This window comes from Oncorhynchus mykiss, chromosome 16 (genome assembly GCF_057628025.1).
Source record: "Oncorhynchus mykiss isolate SJ-2025 chromosome 16, ASM5762802v1, whole genome shotgun sequence".
Taxonomy (NCBI): Eukaryota; Metazoa; Chordata; class Actinopteri; order Salmoniformes; family Salmonidae; genus Oncorhynchus; species Oncorhynchus mykiss.
Window position 1 is genome coordinate 74,917,642 of NC_143037.1, and position 12,691 is coordinate 74,930,332.

The following is a 12,691-nucleotide window of genomic DNA, read 5'->3' on the forward strand; positions in this document are numbered from 1 at the left end:
AATACTTGTGTTTATAATCGTATCTTTCAAGGAAGAGGATCCCTCACAAGATCAATTTCAAGGAAGAGGATCCCTCACAAGATCCGTTTCAAAGAAAGAGGATCCGTCACAAGATCCATTTCAAAGGAAGAGGATCCCTCACAAGATCCGTTTCAAAGAAAGAGGATCCGTCACAAGATCCATTTCAAAGGAAGAGGATCCCTCACAAGATCCGTTTCAAAGGAAGAGGATCCCTCACAAGATCCGTTTCAAAGGAAGAGGATCCGTCACAAGATCCATTTCAAAGGAAGAGGATCCCTCACAAGATCCGTTTCAAAGGAAGAGGATCCCTCACAAGATCCGTTTCAAAGGAGGAGGATCCGTCACAAGATCCATTTCAAAGGAAGAGGATCCCTCACAAGATCCGTTTCAAAGGAAGAGGATCCCTCACAAGATCCGTTTCAAAGGAAGAGGATCCCTCACAAGATCCGTTTCAAAGGAAGAGGATCCCTCACAAGATCCGTTTCAAAGGAAGAGGATCCCTCACAAGATCCATTTCAAAGGAAGAGGATCCCTCACAAGATCCGTTTCAAAGAAAGAGGATCCATCACAAGATCCATTTCAAAGAAAGAGGATCCGTCACAAGATCCATTTCAAAGGAAGAGGATCCCTCACAAGATCCGTTTCAAAGGAAGAGGATCCCTCACAAGATCCGTTTCAAAGGAAGAGGATCCGTCACAAGATCCATTTCAAAGGAAGAGGATCCCTCACAAGATCCGTTTCAAAGGAAGAGGATCCCTCACAAGATCCGTTTCAAAGGAAGAGGATCCCTCACAAGATCCGTTTCAAAGGAAGAGGATCCCTCACAAGATCCGTTTCAAAGGAAAATGATCCGTCACAAGATCCATTTCAAAGGAAGAGGATCCCTCACAAGATCCGTTTCAAAGGAAGAGGATCCCTCACAAGATCTGTTTCAAAGGAAGAGGATCCCTCACAAGATCCGTTTTCCAACTATCCCTTCAAAGAACAACACACGTTCCAAATCCTCTATTTAGCTTTAAAGTGTTCAGTGATACTCTTCCATCTGTACACCAACTCAGATGGCACTAAAGCACAACAACAATTGCGACCCTTTGTGTCTAGGAATTGACCACTGTAGGTCTGTGTGTGTTCATATTAAAAAAAAAAAAACATGTTGATGTGTTGCTGTTCCAAAGTGAATAACTTTAAATGTCTTTATATTCCACAGCTGCTAAAGAAATGACAAGCGGTGTGCATCCAAAGATGTCCTTGAAAAACATGCAATAATGTGTCATATTCTCTCAATAGAGCAGGACTTCAGCAGAAGAAAAAAGGGCAGTGGAGGCAATTAAAGAAATGGTCTGGAAGATAGCCTGTCTGTGATGGCATATCCTCAGCCAGAAATGGAAGATAGCCTGTCTGTGATGGCATATCCTCAGCCAGAAATGAACTGTGATGGGGCGGCAGGGTAGCCTAGTGGTTAGAGCGTTGGACTAGTAACTGAAAGGTTGCAAGTTCGAATCCCCGAGCTGACAAAGTACAAATCTGTCGTTCTGCCCCTGAACAGGCAGTTAACCCACTGATCCTAGGCCGTCATTGAACTTAACTGACTTGCCTAGTAAAAAAAAAATGCCACACAATACAATATCTGGTAATCATACACATAATGTGTGGTTGAATTTTGTTCCATTGATTTGAATGTCATGGACATTAGATAACGGCATACGGTAGGTGTAATTGTACATTTGAATATTCAAACTACTCTGTGTGCATATTTACACACACTAATTGAGCATGACATTTATTTTTTTGTCAAAATGTTTGACAGGGGTGAAAAATTCCACACCTAGTTAGTGTCATTATTATAGCCACTTGTTTAAGTTTAAGAGGCTGCTTCATTTCATTTCAGCTTTGTGACAACAGCAAAACAATCTGCTACCTACAGTTGAAAATGGAAGTTTACATACATTTAGGTTCTAGTCATTAAAACTCGTTTTTCAACCACTCCACACATTTCTTGTTAACAAACTATAGTTTTGGCAAGTCGGTTAGCACATCTACTTTGTGCATGACACAAGGTATTTTTCCAAAAATTGTTTGCAGACAGATTATTTCATTTATAATTCACTGTATCACAATTCCAGTGGGTCAGAAGTTTACATACACTAAGTTGACTGTGACTTTAAACAGCTTGGAAAAATCCAGAAAACAATGTCATGGATTTAGAAGCTTCTGATAGGTTAATTGACATCATTTGAATCAATTGGAGGTGTACCTGTGGATGTATTTCAAGGCCTACCTTCAAACTTAGTGCCTCTTTGCTTGATGTCATTGGAAAAAAAAAAAATCAGCCAAGACCTCAGAAAAAAGATTGTAGACCTCCACAAGTCTGGTTCATCCTTGGGAGCAATTTCCAAACGCCTGAAGGTACCACGTTCATCTGAACAAACAATAGTACGCAAGTATAAACACCATGGGACCACGCAGCCGTCATACCGCTCAGGACTGGTGCACTTCAAAAAATAGATGTCATCATAAGGGATGACAATGATGTGGATATATTGAAGCAACATATCAAGACATCACTCAGGAAATTAAAGCTTGGTCGCAAATGGGTCTTCCAAATGGACAATGACCCCAAGCATACTTCCAAAGTTGTGGCAAAATGGCTTAAGGACAACAAAGTCAAGGTATTGGAATGGCCATCACAAAGCCCTGACATCAACCCTATAGAAAATGTGTGCGCACAACTGAAAAAGTGTGTGCGATCAAGGATCCTACAAACCTGACTCAGTTACACCAGCTCTGTCAGGAGGAATGGGCCAAAATTCACCCAACTTATTGTGGGAAGCTTGTGGAAGGCTGCCTGAAACGTTTGACCTAAGTTAAACAATTTAAAGGCAATGCTAGCAAATACTAATTGAGTGTATGTAAACTTCTGACCCACTGGAAATGTGTTGAAAAAAAAGCAAAAATAAATCATTCTCTTCTACTATTATTCTGACACCTAAAACAGGGAATTTTACAAGGATTAAATGTCAGGAATTGTTAAAAACTGTGTTTAAATGTATCTGGCTAAGGTGCATGTAAACTTCCGACTTCAACTGTACCTTTACTTTAACTGCCCTCCCTCAGGGACAAATAGCAGCACCTCGACTGTCATTGTCTGACAGAAACATACTAGATGCTTTAAAATAGGTATATAAACATCGGCTGACGTAAGAAAGAGAGGATGACTCAAACCAGCGTCAGGCATCTTGATGGGGAGAAAAAAAAACTTCACCATAGTCAACTCTAAATACAGGGAGTTAGTTGTCCTACCAATATTAACCACGTGGAAGGAACCTTAACAGGCGTTTTCAGAAAGAATATAGACAATATCAGTGCTGGATTGATGAAGTAATACAATACATTGTCGTTAATGTGTGTACAAGTGACCGTTATTGTCCGTTAAACTTGCCAATGAGAACCATTGGTGTCTGTCTCTGTCTGCGTCAGACTTTACGCGCATCACCGCATGTCATTTTCCACCAAGGAACTCGCGGTGATTTTGCATCTCTGCGCGCAGAGAGATGCTGGTTTCGGAGGTTGTGCCTGAATGAAGATTTGCCTTACTAAATGTGTGAATTTTGAATTGCTTTGAGAACAAATACTTTTGCTGTTGTACTTTGAATAAGGTAAGGAGGGCATTTACGATTCTTAATCCTTTCTTTCCATCTAGCAACGCATTAGGCTACTCGATTGCATCATGAAATATCTAGGCTAATAATAAGATAATCGTTCAAGTCAATGGAAAATAATTGTCATGTGTCACCTTTTCAAATCTGCATGATTGTTTCATTGGCTATTTCATACTGTAGCGTTGTCTTTTTGAAAGCGTTCGTCTTTTTTCCTAGAAAAAGGCTGAGCGCTCATTGAGGCTGAGCGCTCATTGGCGCGGTCACTCTAGGTTGCGGTGCTGTCCACAATATTTAGTTCGATTATAAAGCCCTACAATAAGCATCCCCGACGTTCAGGTATAGCATTTATTGAGTGATCAGGTCACATATGGAGGAAATAGGCTACCGTGCTCTGTCTTTGGATGCATGGACATCTTATTCGGGGTTTTCTTACCTTGACCTTGGCGACGATTCATGAAATGTGTCCTCCAGCTGTGCACTGTTTGAAGCAATAGTGTTTATTTTTTCCCACAAGGAGTCACACACGACACATTGTACCTGTGGACATTAGGCCAATTGGCTATGACATGATGGTGTCTCTCAGTTGAGTTGGGCCTGGAGGAGGCACCCCTAAGTGGGAAGATGCTAGATGTCAAGATGCTATGGGATTTCAACTCTGTTTTTAAAAAGTTCCAAATCCTCTCAAAACCACATGGAATAGAATCGTTTCTATAGAATATAATAATTTGTTGTCTTCAGAAAAGGCAATTATTTCCCCCAGTATACAACAATATACTATAGTTTTGAGTTTGACATGGGATGTACTGAAACTGTCCAAGAACAAGTGATTAGACTCAATATGGGTGGACCATGGCCTGGATATATTTAATTCACTCCTAGCCTCTATCCCGGTCGTGAATAGGGTGTGATGTCTGGCAGGTTAAGGCTAGTTCACTTCTATTTTGTCACAGTAACTCTATGTGATTGGCAGCAGTCCTTCCAAGAGATGACAGTGACAGTCTGTGAGATAGTGAGAGGAGGAGAGGTTGGGTTTCACTGATGCTGCAGGGAGGGAATGTACATTTAACAGGAAGAACCATTGCCTAGCAACCCCATTTGGATAAAGTGGAGCATCTCCTCTAGAAATGGCACCACAAGGACCTGGACTGTTATGATTTAAGCAACAACTCTTCCCTGGAGAGATGGGGTCTTACTGGTTGGTCTGATTGCAGGTTTCAGCTATCTACTACTATCCAAATGCCCTTCTTAACTTCATTTTGTGTTGTTTACACAGGGTTTGTTACGTAGCGTCACTACTCTCCACATGTATAAAGGAACCATCCAGTTATTTGGCCTACAGAAATGCCATGATTCATAGTTGATGAGCAGACACGACAACGGTCTGGTTGATAAGGTCAAGGCTAAAGTGACAGACAGTCAGACAGGTCTGAGGGCCCCAGGATACTGAAGCTCATTTATCTCTCTCTCTCTCTCTCTCTCTCTCTCTCTCTCTCTCTCTCTCTCTCTCTCTCTCTCTCTCTCTCTCTCTCTCTCTCTCTTTTGCTCTCTCCCCTGTCTCCCTCTCTCTTTGTCCCTCTCTTTCTTTCTCTCTCTCTCTCTCTGACTTCCTACAGTGAGAAGTTAATCACTCAGTAGATTTTCATCTGATAAACTCTCCCAACATCTACTAAACATAAGATTTAAGGCCAGAGGTTTCCAACTTGATCATGATTTGCGTACGCACCATAAATAGGAGGCCACTATAGGCCAGAAATAAATCATTGTCACGTGTCAGTTGTGCAGAGGTGAGGACGGAGTCAGGCGCAGGACACCGAACCGAGTAAAATAACGTACTTTACTCTGAAAAATAAACAGCCAATAAATCCACGCAAGGATAACAAACCCGAACACAAAAGACTAACACAGAACCAGGAACAAACACGTACAAAACATAATGAGAACCAGAGGGTTAACACATGGAAACAGAAACGTGGATCGGTGGCAGCTAGAAAGCCGGTGACGACGACCGCGAACGCCGCCTGAACAAGGAGAGGCACCAACTTCGGCGGAAGTCGTGACAATAATCTCTAGGCTATGTCACAAATAGCACCCTATTCCCTATGTACTGCACTACTTTTGATAGGGCTCTGGTCAAAAGTAGTGCACAAACTAGTCCGACGACCCTGACGTGAATGACATACTGCTTCCCCTGAACAGGCCCAGATCCCCGTCATTTGCGGGAAGAGAAGGCGGAGAAAATGGGGCCAGAGGGCAGGCTGCTTTCTGAGAATTCGTAGGCGATCAAATAAATCCCCACTGCCTTCCATTCTGCTAGCAAACGTGCAATCTTTCAAAAATAAAATCGATGAACTACGCGGAAGATTAAACTACCAACGTGACATTCAAAACTGTAATATCTTATGCTTCATGGAGTCGTGGCTGAATGAGGACATTATCAATATGCAGTTGGCTGGTTATATGCTGTATCAACAGGATAGAACAGCGGCGTCTGGTAAGACAAGGGGCGGCGGACTACGTATTTTTGTAAATAACAGCTGGTGCACGATATCTAAGGAAGACTAGATTTTGCTCGCCTGAGGTTAAGTGTCTCATGATAAGCTGTAGACCACACAATCAGCCTAGAGAGTTTTCATCTGTATTTTTCCTTTGCTGTCTGCATACACCACAGACTTATGCTAGCACTAAGACCGCACTCAATGAGCTATATTCCGCCAAAAGCAAACAGGAAAACTCTCACCCAGAGGTGGCGCTCCTAGTGGCCGGGGACTTTAATGCAGGGAAACATAAATCAGTCTTACCAAATTTCTATCAGCATGTTAATTTAATGTCCAGATGGAAAAAAACTTTGAACCACTTTTACTCCACACACAGAGATGCATACAAAGCTCCCCTCACCCTCCATTTGGCAAATCCTGCTTACAAGCAAAAATTAAAGCAGGAAGCACCAGTGACTCGATCAATAAAAAAGTGGTCAGATGAAGCAGAAGTTACAAAATTGTTTTGCTAGCTCAGACCGGAATTTGTCCCGGGAAGCACAGCCGAGAGCAAATAACACTGGCAAATAACACTGAAACATGCATGAGAGCACCAGCTGTTCCGGAAGACTGTGTGATCACACTCTCCGCAGCCTGCAGTCCATTGATTATTGATTTCCATTACCATTAATATTTATCTATTTCTTCTGCTATTGGTCACTATTATTCCTCTTTACATGTATATATTACCATTAGTATATTGAGCCTCCCGAGTGGCGCAGCTGTCTAAGGCACTGCATCTCAGTGCAAGGGGCGTCACTACATTCCCAGGTTTGAATCCAGGCTGAATCATATCTGGCCGTGATTGGGAGTCCCATAGGGCGGTGCACAGTTGGCCCAGCGTCGTCCGGGTTTGGCCAGGGTAGGCCGATATTGTAAATGAGAATTTGTTCTTAACTGAATTGCCTAGTTAAATAAAGGTTAAATACTAAATATTACGATAAGTATTTATATATTCCTGCTATCACACAATTTTCAGCCCTGTATATAACTACCAGTACATTTTTATTGTATAAACCCACCTCAACCAATCCAGTACCCCTGCACATCGAATAAGGTACGGGTACTGACCTATATATACAACCAGTCCATATCCCTGTACGTTCAATAAGGTACTGACTGACCTGTATATACTTTTATTCGCGTGTTTCTTTAACTCATCGTAGTTCTTGTGTTTTTTATTCTTACTTTAATTATTTTTTTCTACTTTCTATTACTATCTATATTGGTATCAGTGTATTGTTGGGAAAGAGCACTGAATGTAAGAATTTCACTGTACTGTTTTACACCTGTTGTATCCTGTGTGCGTGGCGAATAAACATTGTAACTTGAATAGAATGGGCGTCCCCATTCAAGTCAATGATGGCATAATGGATGGACTGATGGCCATTGCTAAAACATGTGCTACGATTCAACTCAACTGACGTTGCAAAAAATCCATTCCATTGCATGAGCCACGTCAGTTAGTATAATTTGAATGAACATTCTACATTACCATGGAAATGATTGCATCACCATACCAGGCAGCCATTGTGAGTGTACACATGAGTTTACCAGTCAAATCGCCTGGGTTAGAGCTTATAACCAAGACTGTTTCATTCATTATCTTTCTATGTGTGCTGCGGCTGCATTGTGGTCATTCAGTCAGCTGTTCGTTCAACCGCAAAAAAATGTAATAATAATAATAGTTTAAACGGTTATGACAGTCTTCATTCATAACCATCGGTTACACGGTTATATTGTAATTGTGCCAGCCCTACCTACAGTTGAAGTCAAAAGTTTACATACACCTTAGCCAAATACATTTAAACTCAGTTTTTCACAATTCCTGATATTTAATCCTAGTAAAAATTCCCTGTCAGTTAGGATCACCACTTTATTTTAAGAATTTGAAATGGCAGAATATAAGTAGAGAGAATTATTTATTTCAGCTTTTATTTCTTTCATCATATTCCCAGTGGGTCAGAAGTTGCATACACTCAATTAGTATTTAGTAGCATTGCCTTTAAATTGTTTAACTTGGGTCAAATGTTTCGGGTAGCCTTCCACAAGCTTCCCACAATAGGTTGGGTAAATTTTGGCCCATTCCTCCTGACAGAGCTGGTGTAACTGAGTCAGGTTTGTAGACCTCCTTGCTCGCACACGCTTTTTCAGTTCTTCCCACAAATGTTCTATGGGATTGAGGTCAGGTTTTTGTGATGGCCACTCCAATACCTTGACTTTGTTGTCCTTAAGCCATTTTGCCACAACTTTGGAAGTATGCTTGGGGTCATTGTCCATTTGGAAGACCCATTTGCGACCAAGCTTTAACTTCCTGACTGATGTCTTGAGATGTTGCTTCAATATACCCACATAAATTTCATCCCTCGTGATGCCATCTATTTTGCGAAGTGCACCAGTCCCTCCTGCAGCAAAGCACCCCCACAACATGAGGCTGCCACTCCCGTGCTTCACTATTGGGATGGTGTTCTTCGGCTTGCAAGCCTCCCCCTTTTTCCTCCAAACATAACGGTGGTCATTATGGCCAAACAGTTGTATTTTTGTTTCATCAGACATTTCTCCAAAAAGTACTATCTTTGTCCCCATGTGCAGTTGCAAACTGTAGTCTGGCTTTTTATGGCGATTTTGGAGCAGTGCCTTCTTCCTTGCTGAGCAGCCTTTCAGGTTATGTCGATATAAATCAAATCAAATGTTATTGGTCCCATACACATGGTTAGCAGATGTTAAGTGTAACAAAATGGTTGAGCTTCTAGTTCTGACCGTGCAGTAATATCTAACAAGTAATCTAACAATTTCACAACAACTACCTTATACATGCAAGTGTAAAGGAATTAATAAGAATATGTACATATAAATATCTGGATGAGCGATGGTCGAGCGGCATAGGCAAGATGCAGTAGATGGTATAGAGTGCAGTTTATACATATGAGATTAGTAATTTAGGGTATGTAAACATTACATAAAGTGGCATTGTTTCAAGTGACTAGAGATATGTTTATTTCCTCCAATTTTTTTATTATTAAAGTAGCTAGAGATTGAAGTCAGTATGTTGGCAGCAGCCACTCAATGTTAGTGATGGCTGTTGAACAGTCTGATGGCCTTGAGATAGAAACTGTTTTTCAAGTCTCTCGGTCCCAGCTTTGATGCACCTGTACTGACCTCGCCTTCTGGATGATAGCGGGGTGAACAGGCAGTGGCTCAGGGGGTTGTTGTCCTTGATGATCTTTTTGGCCTTCGTGTGACATCCAGTGGTGTAGGTGTACTGGAGGGTAGTTTGCCCCCGGTGATGCATTGTGCAGACCTCACTACCCTCTGGAGAGCCTTACGGTTGTGGGCGGAGAAGTTGCCGTACCAGACAGTGATACAGCCCGACAGGATGCTTTCGATTGTGCATCTGTAAAAGTTTGAGTGTCTTCTTCACCACGCTGTCTGTGTGGGTGGACCATTTCAGTTTGTCCATGATGTGTACGCCGAGGAACTTAAAACTTTCCTTCTTCTGCACTACTGTCCTGTCAATGTGGATAGGGGGCTGCTCCCTCTGCTTTTTCCTGAAGTCCACGATCATCTCCTTTGATTTGTTGACGTTGAGTGTGAGGTTATTTTCCTGACACCACACTCTGAGGGCCCTCACCTCCTCCCTATAGGCCGTCTCGTTGTTGTTGGTAATCAAGCCTACCACTGTAGTGTTGTCTGCAAACTTGATGATTGAGTTGGAGGCGTGCATGGCCACGCAGTCATGGGTGAACAGGGAGTACAGGAGAGGGCTGAGAACACACCCTTGTGGGGCCCCAGTGTTGAGAATCAGCGGGGTGAAGTTTAGAGGTCGACCGGTTAATCGGAATGGCCGATTAATTAGGGCCGATTTCAAGTTTTCATAACAATCGGAAATCGGTATTTTTGAACGTCGATTTGCCGTTTTTTTTTTTTTTACACCTTTACTTAACGAGGCAAGTCAGTTAATTAAGAACACATTCTTATTTTCAATGACATCCTAGGAACGGTGGGCTAACTGCCTTGTTTAGGGGTACCTTGTCGGCTCTGGGATTCAATCTTGCAATCTTACGGTTAACTAGTCCAACGCTCTAACCACCTGCCTCTCATTGCACTCCACGAGGAGCCCAACTAATACAACCAACTCAAAACAGGTGTAATCAATAAACACATAAGGAGGGGGAGAAAAGAATCAGTGGCAGCTAGTAGGCCGGCGACGACGACCGCCGAGCGCCACCAAACAGGAAGGGGAGCCACCTTCGGTCGGAGTCGCGACAGAATCAATCAATCATAATCACTAGTTAACTACACATGGTTGATGATATTACTAGTTTATCTAGCTTGTCCTGCGTTGCAAATAATCAATGCAACGCAGGGGGATGATTTAACAAAAGCACATTTGCGGAAAAAAGCACAATCGTTGCACGACTGTACCTAACCTAAACACCAATGCCTTTCTTAAAATCAATACACAGAAGTATATATTTTTAAACCTGCATATTTAGCTAAAAGAAATCCAGGTTAGCAGACAATATTAACCAGGTGAAATTGTGTCACTTCTCTTGCGTTCATTGCACGCAGAGCCAGGGTATATGCAACCGGTATCAGCTTTTTTTGGTCCTCCAATAATCGGTATTGGCATCGGCGTTGATAAATCATAATCGGTCAACCTCTAGTGGAGATGTTGTTTCCTACCCTAACCACCTGGGCGCGGCCTTTCAGAAAGTCCAGGACCCAGTTGCACAGGGCAGGGTTGAGACCCAGGGTCTCGAGCTTAATGACGAGTTTGGAGGGTACTATGGTGTTAAATGCTTAGCTGTAATCAATCAAGCATTCTTAAATAGGTATTCCTCTTGTCCAGATGGGTTAGGTCAGTATGCAGTGTGATTGCGAGTGTGTTGTCTGTGGACCTATTGGGGCAGTAAGCAAATTGGAGTGGGTCTAGGGTGTCAGGTAGGGTGGAGGTGATATGATTCTTGACTAGTCTCTCAAAGCACTTCATGATGACAGAAGTGAGTGCTACGGGGCGATAGTCATTTAGCTCAGTTACCTTAGCTTTCTTGGGAACAGGAACAATGGTGGCCCTCTTGAAGCATGTGGGAACAGCAGACTGGGATAGGAATTGATTATATATGTCCTTAAACACACCAGCCAGCTAGTCTGCGCATGCACTGAGGACACGGCTACGGATGCCATCTGGGCCGGCAGCCTTGCAAGGGTTAAGACGTTTAAATGTTTTACTCACGTTGGCCGGGGTGAAGGAGAGCCTGCAGGTTTTGGTAACGGGCCGTGTCAGTGGCACTGTATTGTCCTCAAAGCGAGCAAAGAAGTTGTTTAATTTGTCTGGGAGCAAGACGCTGGTGTCCACGACTGGGCTGGTTTTCTTTTTGTAATCCGTGATTGACTGTAGACCCTGCCACATACGTCTCGTGTCTGGGCCGTTGAATTGCGACTCTACTTTGTCTCTATTCTGATGCTTAGCTTGTTTGATTGCCTTGCGAAGGGAATAGCTAAACTGTTTGTATTCGGTCATGTTTCCGGTCTCCTTGCCATGATTAAAAGCAGTGGTTTGCACTTTCAGTTTTGCGTGAATGCTGCCATCAAGACACGGTTTCTGGTTTGGGAAGGTTTTAATAGTCACCTTGGGTACAACATCACCGATGCACTTGTTAATAAACTCGCTCACCGAATCAGAGTATACATCAATGTTGTTGTCTGAGGCTATCCGGAACATATTCCAGTCCACGTGATCGAAGCAATCTTGAAGCGTGGAATCCGATTGGTCGGACCAGCGTTGGAACAGACCCCAGCATGGGCGTTTCCTGTTTTAGTTTCTGTCTATAGGCTGGGAGCTACAAAATGGACTCGTGGTCAGATTTACCAAGGGACTATAGGACTTGTTTTACTGTGGATATAGATACTTTTGTAGCTGTTTCCAACAGCATTTTCACAAGGTACTCTGCTGCTGTTCTGTGATTGATTTGCACTTCTCGCACCAAAGTACGTTCATCTCTAGGAGACAGAACGCGTCTCCTTCCTGAGCTGTATGACGGCTGCATGGTCCCATGGTGTTTATACTTGCGTACTATTGTTTGTACAGATGAACGTGGTACCTTCAGGCGTTTGGAAATTGCTCCCAAGGATGAACCAGACTTGTGGAGGTCTACAATCTTTTTTCTTAGGTCTTGGCTGATTTCTTTTGATTTTCCCATGATGTCAAGCAAAGAGGCACTGAGTTTGAAGGTAGGCCTTGAAATACATCCACAGGTACACCTCCAATTGACTCAAATTATGTCAATTACCCTATCAGAAGCTTCTAAAGCCATGACCTAATTTTCAGGAATTGTCCAAGCTGTTTAAAGGCCCAGTCAACTTAGTGTATGTAAACTTCTGACCCACTGGAATTGTGATACATTGAATTATAAGTGAAATAATCTGTCTGTAAACAATTGTTGGAAAAATTACTTGTGTCATGCAGAAAGTAGA

The 12,691-nt window shown here is 42.6% G+C and overlaps 1 protein-coding gene across 1 annotated transcript in view; it reads left to right on the forward strand.

The window, feature by feature from the left end:
* The first annotated feature begins 3,259 nt into the window (after nucleotides 1-3,259).
* The window catches only part of LOC110491175 (sodium-dependent neutral amino acid transporter SLC6A17), a 49,891-nt gene continuing 40,459 nt past the window's right edge, over nucleotides 3,260-12,691 (forward strand). The window contains exon 1 of the mRNA XM_036947725.2: nucleotides 3,260-3,677. The gene's annotated coding sequence lies outside the window, so the exon portion shown is untranslated. The remainder of the gene's footprint in view (nucleotides 3,678-12,691) is intronic.